Below are 8352 nucleotides of genomic sequence, written 5' to 3' on the forward strand. Positions count from 1 at the left end.
GTCCACATGGTCCTACCGTGTCCTGCTTTTAAAACCAACAGCAGGCTTAATTACTCCAAAGAATTTTGGTACTCTTGATTGCAAGGATTCTATGTTGGTTAATCTGACTCTCTTAAGCAAATTGGTTTGGAAGGTCCTTCCATAACTAGAACAAGCTTTTGGCCAGTTAATTTCCTATAAATATTTGAAGGGCAGCAGTCTTTTAAATGTTAAGGCAAATGCTTCTGACTCTATGACATGGAAGGACATTGTTAAAGCACCTAGTTCTTTGAGAGAAAGGTTTGCCTGAGACACAGGAGATTTAAACAGTTCCTTTTGGTTCTAATCATAGCTACTCTCAGGGTCAGTAGGGAGTAAAGTGGACATCATTTGTATTGGGAAGTATGACCTTTGTATCAAGATGTTTATCATAATGGTGTGGCACTTGGATAATATCTATTCAAACATTCATGAGGAGTTAAAATTGGAAATTTTAGAGCATATTTTGGATAAATTTTATAAAAGGGAGTTTGGTTAGAGATAAGTTAGCTCTGGCTCTAATTTACTTAGCTAAGGAGGGTTATTTGTGGCTTTTAAATCAAAAGGTTAGGTGGAACTCTTCTGAGAATTGGAATTGGGCCTGGAAGCTTAAGGTCCTTGAGAAGATGAAGTTCTTGGTTTGGTTATTATTCAAGTACTCTTCTTACCTTAGAACTATGTTTTCGTCGGAACCAGACAATTTTAGATATTTGTTAATGTTGTAATTTCTCACGGCGAATCCACCATGCATTGTCTTAGGGACTGTACATTAGCCAGTCAAGTTTGGCACTTGCTTGATTTCTCAAGATATAATTTCTTTCATTTGCAGAATCATTGTGAGTGGATTGCTACGAGCTATAGTTTAGATAATGCTTGTACATTTGTGGAGACTCTTTGGTGTATTTGGATGGCTCAAAATGAGCATGTTCTTAACAATAATCCTAGCTCTGCAACAAATGTGATGGCAAATGTTGGTGGGTCCCCAACTAAGTGGAGTCCACATATTATAAAACAAAAAGAAAAATAAAAATAAATAAAGAAAAAGAGAAGTGGCCAAATAGCCACGAAGAGAGAATGGCAGGTAAGTCTTTCATTTTTTGAAACAAAAGCAAACACATAGAGAGGAGAGAGTTTTCATCGGCGCCGAAGAAAAGAAGGAATTTGGGGGAAAGGGCAAGCCATCTTTGATCCGATTGAAACGGTAAACTTTCTCTATTTCTTATGAAATTTCAGTATGTTATTCCTGGTGTAGAGATGAACATTAGGATATAACTTGCTAGTTGTATTGCCTTCTCTTTTGCCTGATTTGAGATACCCACTTTGTGGAGGGTCTATGTTGATTCCATCAGTTTTGATGATGTATTTTGTTGATTGTTGAGATGTCCTAGTGTCAATAGGAAGACGATTTGTGTACCCATTATTCTGATAGTGGAAGATTTTACTAGACTAGGTCCCATAAATTTTTTGCCCCTCTTTTGGGGATTTTCCCACGTTAAAATTCTTGTGTCTGATTATTTAATTTCTGCCATTATATTTGCTGCGTGGAGTATCTTTGGTATTGCTTATTTAATCGCACAGGTTGTGGAAAAATTATTTTTGGTGCTTTCGCTGTTAGACAGGTTCTTATTTTAAACCTTTGTTCTTATTTTAAACCTTTGTTGAGTTTTTCCAACAAAGTGGTATCTAGAGCTTTGGTTGTTTATCTCTGTGCTGATTAAATGGAGGAAAATACTCATGGACCAAACATGGTTAAATTGAATTCCCAAAATTATTCAATTTGGAAGACCCTTATGGAAGATATGTTGTATAGGAAAGACTTGTATGATCCTGTGGAGGGGGATAAATCCAAAGGTACTAAATCCGATGCTGAATGGAAGATGCTAAATCGGAAGGCAGTTACTTTGATCAGGCAATGGCTTGATCTTAGCGTGTATCCACATGTTGACACTGAAACGAATGCTGAGAAGATGTGGAACAAATTGAAGGAGTTATATGAGAGGAAGAATGTGCAAAATAAAGCATTCTTGATTAGGAAGCTGGTAAATATGAAGTATATTGAAGGTAAATTGATGACATGTCAGCATGTCATGTTTTTCTATGCTTTTTCATATAAGAAATGGATGATTTGTGCTTAAATATTGAATGCTTTTGTGCTTAAATGTTATATTTCTTTGATCTTTTGATTTGATAAATTTTGTAGGAAATAAGAAGAAAAAGAAGCAAAAAGCACAAAATAAGCTAAAAAGGAGAAAAAAAAATAGTTTTGGGGCACACTTTGAAGTTGGAGCACACTTTGGAGCCTTAGGTCACGCTTTTAAAAGCGTGGCCCATGACCAAATCAAGGAAGCTTGACAATCAGCACGCAAAGCTCGGTTAATGCCAAGAGCCTAGCTTTATCGTGATGCAAATTCAGCTTGGAAGCAGGAATTTTCGCTAAGTTAAACTTGGGCGCTCACAGCATGACCATGCCTCCTTCAAAGGGCCATAACTTGGGCTATAGATGTCCAATTGATGTGTTTTCAGTTGCGTTGGAAAGCTGACATTCAGAGCTTTCCAATGATATATGGAAATTCATATTTGGCACAAAATTGAGGTACAAGTGAAAGGCATATTTAAAGACCAAAAACAAGCAAAAATGGGCACAAATGCATTCACCAAGATTCGAAGAGGAAGACCAAGGGAAGCCCATCAAAGTAGCGCTCACTTGGAGAGCTCAGTGCTCACTTAGAGAGCTTTGTCGTGCTCTCTTCATGAAAATGCAAGGAAAATTGGTCACAAAATGGCTCAGCAAGGATTCGAACTTGGAGCTTCTTCACAAAGCAAAGGGATGCTGCGCTCTTGGTGAGAGCTGAGCGCTACCCTGGTGATGTTCAAAGCTTGTCATGCACATTGCAAGGCCAAAGCAAGGCTTGGATGTTGCGCTCTCCCCATGAACCGAGCCTTGTCCTAGGAGCAACACCCATGGGCTAAAAATTCAATCAAAATTCCAAAATTAATTCAATTCTTTACTAAATTGAAAGGCCATCCGGATCCATTCTTCTTCAAAATCCAAAGCAAGCTAAGCCCATTATCATCACTCAAAGGCACAAGAGATAGTTAAAATAGGACTTTCGTTTAATTGTAATTTGTTTTTAATTTCACTTTCATTTTCATTTTCACTTTGTAAAGCCTATATAAAGGCATCAATTCCATTTCATTAAGAAGGCTGGCTCTACTAGAGAGCATTAGGAGAATTGGGATTGAGAGCTAAGTTCTCTCCTCCTTGTTCTCACTTTGGGATTACTTGCCTTCTGTTTTTGAAATATGGATAGAGATTGAAGGAATTCTGTTTCAATCCTTGATCTGCAATTCATCTTTGGTTTCTGCTGCACAATTCTAAGATTTGGAAATTGGATTTAGCTTTCTGTTTTCATTTTCATTGCTTCTGCAACTTCTGCTATCTATTCTTGGAATTTGAATTGAGATTGAAGAGCTTCATTGATTCTAAGTTTAAGAATCATCTTTTACCTCTCTTCTCAATTGTTCTAAGAATTAGATTTGAGTTTAGTTTTCTATTTTCATTTTCTTCTCTGCAACATTTACTTGTCTGTTTTGGGAATTGGAGAATTGGATTTAAGTTTCATTTACTGTCTTCCTTTTTATTTCTTTTGCAATTACTTTTTTGCTTGATCAAGAGAGCAATTGAGGTCTAGATCTGCTTACTAATCTCAATTCTCTTCTTCGATCTTCAATTTCTCTTTTAGATTTCATAATTGAGCTAAGTTCTCTTTCTGTTTACTTCTCCAAGTAAATTTTCCCTTTCTGTTTAGATTTTATGCAACTCATTTCATCATAGTGGGAAGTGAGAAGACTGGAGGGAAAGAAGTCATCAATCAGGAAGACCACAACAGAGAAGTTCCACAAGAAGAGACAGAAGAGAGAAGTGAAGAAGATCAAGAAACCAAGAATGCAAAAAGCTCAAAGAAAGATGTGGACATCCTTGAAACACAGCTACAAGAGAAGAAGGAAGGGGTGAAGTCAGATGTCCCCAAACTTCCGTACCCTCAGAGGTTCAAAAAAGAAAATGAGGATAAGTAATACTCAAAATTCCTGGATATATTCAAGACACTCAGCATCAATATTCCTTTCTTAGAAGTACTTGAACAGATGCCATTATATGCCAAATTTATGAAAGAAGTGCTAACAAAGAAAAGACCCTTGAAGGAAGGACAGATTGTTGAAATGACAATGGAGTGTAGTGCTATTCTCCAAAGAGGTCTACCAGAGAAGAAGGATGATCCTAGAAGGTTTTATATACCTTGTACCATAGGAAACATAACTATTAAGAAATCATTCTGTGACCTTGGTGCAAGTATAAACTTGATGCCTCTATCTCTTATGAGGAAGCTTCAAATTTTTGAGCTGAAACCCACTCGAATAGCTCTTCAAATGGCTGACAAGTCCATTCAGCAAGCACTTGGAGTTATAAAAAATGTGCTGGTAAAAGTGGAGAAATTATTTCTCTCAGCTGATTTTGTCATCCTAGATATGGAGGAAGACCCTAACACTCCCATCATCCTGGGGAGGCCTTTTCTGGCTACGGACAGAGCATTGATAGACGTTGAAAAAGGAGAATTGTTGCTGAGAGTGCATGATGAGCACCTAGCATTTTATGTTTTTAAAACCTTGCATGAGCCCACTCAAGAAGAAGATTGTATGAAGGATAAGGCCATGGATCAAAGCTTGAAGGAGGCATTCAATGAGTTAACTCCAAGACTTCTAAATCCATGCTTGAAAGAAGTTGAGATGGTGCAACAGACCAAAGAAATCAAGGAGGAACTAGATCCAAAACTCCCAAATGAGAACCTCAACACTCCAGATAAAGAACCACCAAGGCATGAATTATCTTCTAAGAAAGAAAAGAAGAAGAGGCCAAAAGGGTGGAGAAACAAGTAAATTCTCACTGAAGGCTTCTCACCAGGGGATAAAGTGATGTTAAACACCCAACCAATGAAGGTGTCTCCACAATTATCTGAGTATTATATTGTGAACCGACTTCTTTCACTTGAACACCTAGAGATCATCAAAGAGGAGACCGGAAGGAAGTTCATAGTAAGAGGAGAAAAGCTAAGGCACTATGCTTTTCAGCCTCCATGATCAAAGAACAAGATGTCAAGCTAGTGACAATAAAGAAGCGCTTGTTGGGAGGCAACCCAACCTGAGGTAGTTTTCTTTTCATAACTATTTCAATAAAAAGGTTGAGTGGTCTTATCTATATTGCAAGGAGCTAAGTTTGGTGTTGCACACCAAAACAATTTAAGGGAGAATGGAGGATGCTAAGTTTGGTGTTCCACCAAAATCTCATTTGAAAACACATCCTCACCTTCTGCATAAAAGAGTTGCTAGCTCCAAGCAATCAGATAAACCATTGAACCATTATCTGTTCTCTAGTTTTTAGATATTACCTTTAGCAAAGACAGAAGGATTTTACATATGGTTAATTTGATGCATGAGAAACATTGGCAAGGGACTAAGTTTGGTGTTCATACACCAAAGTAAGTTCAAAAGCCCACAAATAAATTTTGCATACTAACCAGTTGCCTAAGGGCTTGAGAAACAAGCAACTTTTGAGAATTATGCAGGAAAACATTCAAGTGAAGGGAATCTGCATCATTGTCCAAAGGAAGTACAATAAAGTGAAATAATGATGACAGAAGGAAAAGCTGATAGGCATTCCCCACAGGTTGTATTGACACTTAATCCTTGTTGCTTTGAAGCATTTTAATTTGGAAAGTCCTACATGTCTTGTTGAAGTGTTTAATTAAGTGCAAGTGAAAATGTTTGCTGAGAAATACTTGGATCTGTATAATTCTTGTCATCCATCATTAGCTTGAATTTTGTTTTGTTCCTTTCTGCAATAAATAAAAGAAAAGTGTTTGATTTAGAAAAGGCAAATGTCCAATGTTGTAGAAATTAAAATGAAAGTCAGTGGTGGTACTTGTTTGATTCAATTGTTAGCTCATAAAATAAAAGCTGCATAATAACATGTTCTTTGAAGTATGAACTAGCTTGCTTCTATAAAGTCTGCTATCAATGAAACTCCCTTGAAAATGAAGCAAAATAAAAAGAAAAAGAAAAGCCAAGAATTGGGAAAGAAACAAACAATAAGGCTAGACACCAATAGCTTGGACCCTAGGACATATGCCTGTGGTGTTTTGTACTAGGATATGCTTGGACAAGTAGGTTCTGAGGAGTATTTTGAAACTTGGCCACTTAGATCAACTGATTTGGGATTGCCAACCAAAAGTCCACTATCAAGAGCAACCTAGCTACAAAACATTTAGTGATCCAAAGAGATGCTGGGCATCAATGCTCCTAGGAAGAAATTGTGAGCCATGTGTCTGTGGTGAAGAAATGTTAAGCAAAATTAAGCCAAAAGGCTGCTGCAACATTTGCCACCAAGCCTTCAATGAGTAATAAGCTCTCTAAGCAAAATAAGAAAGAAAAAGTTAGCAAGGGATCAAGCAAAAGTAAAGTATTGTAGCAGCAACCTTAGTAAACTTTTGAAGAAACATTTCTTATATAGCAGCAAGTAATAAATGAGCTACCATTGATCTGCATAAAACCCCATGAACCAAGTTCAATTATCTGCTAAATAAGGACATACATACTTCTCTGTTTCATTTCATTTTCTCTTATGTTTAGTGCTTGCTTGGGGACAAGCAAGGTTTAAGTTTGGTGTTGTGATGACAAGTAATCTTATGCTAGCTTTTCAAGCATTTTTCACTTGTTTCATTAGGTTTTATGCACCTTCTTGCATTATAAGTAAGTGATTTGGAGTGGATTTGCATGGTTATGTCAATTTAATCAACCATCAATTATTTACCACAAAATCATGAGGTTTAAGCTAAATTTAATTGGTTTTTGAATGATTTATAAACCTTGTGAATTTGGTGATACTTTGATTGGTTGTTTTGATTACTTGTAGGTGAAGGAAAAAAGAAAACAAGAAAGCGTGGCTTAGGAAGCGTAGCCAAACAAAGAAAGCATGGCACATCATGGAGCAAGAGCCATAGAGCTCTTACCAAGAGCTTAAGGCTCTCCAAGGGAGCGCTACTCAAGGCCAAGGAAGCAAAGCAAGGAAAGCTCAGCTCTCCTTGTGAACCGAGCGCTATAAATTAGCAAAGGAAGCAAAGAAAACTCACAAAGCTCGGTTCTTGCCAAGAGCTTTATCGGGCATCCTCCAAAATAAATTCAAGGAGAAAAATTTGCTAAGTGAGGACACCAATGTTCGAACTCATGAGCAAGGGAAAGTAAGGGAGCGCTACTCTCCAAAAAATTAAGCCAAACTTGGCTGAATTGCACTCCACAAGATTCGAACCATGCACCTCAAGGAAGCAAGGAGAGAGGCACCACTTTGTGCACAAAAGAAAGGGGTCACCAAATGTCTCCACTAAGGTTCAAAACTGGGACCCCATGACCAAGCAAGGAGCGCTCAGCTCTTGCCATGAACCAAGCGCTATAGCTTGTCACGCTAGAGAGTGTGTCACAAGGAGCTTGGTGCGCAACACAAGCAACATGGAAGCTAGGCTCTCATGGACAACCGAGCTTGATCCTGGGAGTGTGACCCATAGCCCAAAATTCAACCACAATTCCAATTTAATTCAATTCTTCACCAAATTAAAAAGCCCACTCCAAATTTTAAAATCCAAAAATAGGAAGTGTATAAATAGAAGCTAGTTTGATTTAGAGAGGACTTTTACCTTCTTTGAGAATTGTTCATTTTTACTTTCTTGGGAATTTTACCTTGGATCTCTGAGCTTATTTTTTGGGAATTGGGAAGGAGAATTGATCTCTCTTCTTCCTTGTTCTTACTTTTGCACTCTTTACTCTTTGTTTTTGGATCTTGGATGGAGAATTGAAGAAATTCTGTTTCAATCTCACCTTGAGACCTCTTTTTATTTATTTTTCTGCATAATTCAAGGAATTGTGATTTGGATCTAAGTTTCTCTACTGGTTTTCATCTTTACTTCTTCTGCAATCTGTCTTTTACTTCTCTGCAATTATTCCCTTGTTAGATCAAGGAAGGACTTGAGATCTAGACTTGTTTTCTAGTCTCCTCCACCCCTGAGATCTTTACTCTCTTAGTGAGAGTCTACAATTTAAGTTTGGTTCATTTGTTATTTGCTTCTTCAAGCAATTTTACTCTTCTGTTTGAAATCTGTTTCAATTCAAGTCATCTTCTATTCTTCTGTTGATTGCTGTTTACTGTCTTTTATTTAAATTCTGCATTCCCAGCTCCCGGACCCTTTTATGATTCAAGCCATTTACATTTCTTGCACTTTAAGTTTCAGC

General features: G+C 37.4%; 1 long non-coding RNA gene across 1 annotated transcript; it reads left to right on the plus strand.

Annotated features, from left to right (window-relative positions):
- LOC110263574 lies at nucleotides 611-3120 on the plus strand. The gene is made up of 3 exons (XR_002349398.1): nucleotides 611-1219; nucleotides 1829-2079; nucleotides 2219-3120. It is a non-coding gene; the product is annotated as an uncharacterized LOC110263574 (long non-coding RNA).

Source organism: Arachis ipaensis, chromosome B06, assembly GCF_000816755.2.
Source record: "Arachis ipaensis cultivar K30076 chromosome B06, Araip1.1, whole genome shotgun sequence".
In the NCBI taxonomy this organism is placed as follows: Eukaryota; Viridiplantae; Streptophyta; class Magnoliopsida; order Fabales; family Fabaceae; genus Arachis; species Arachis ipaensis.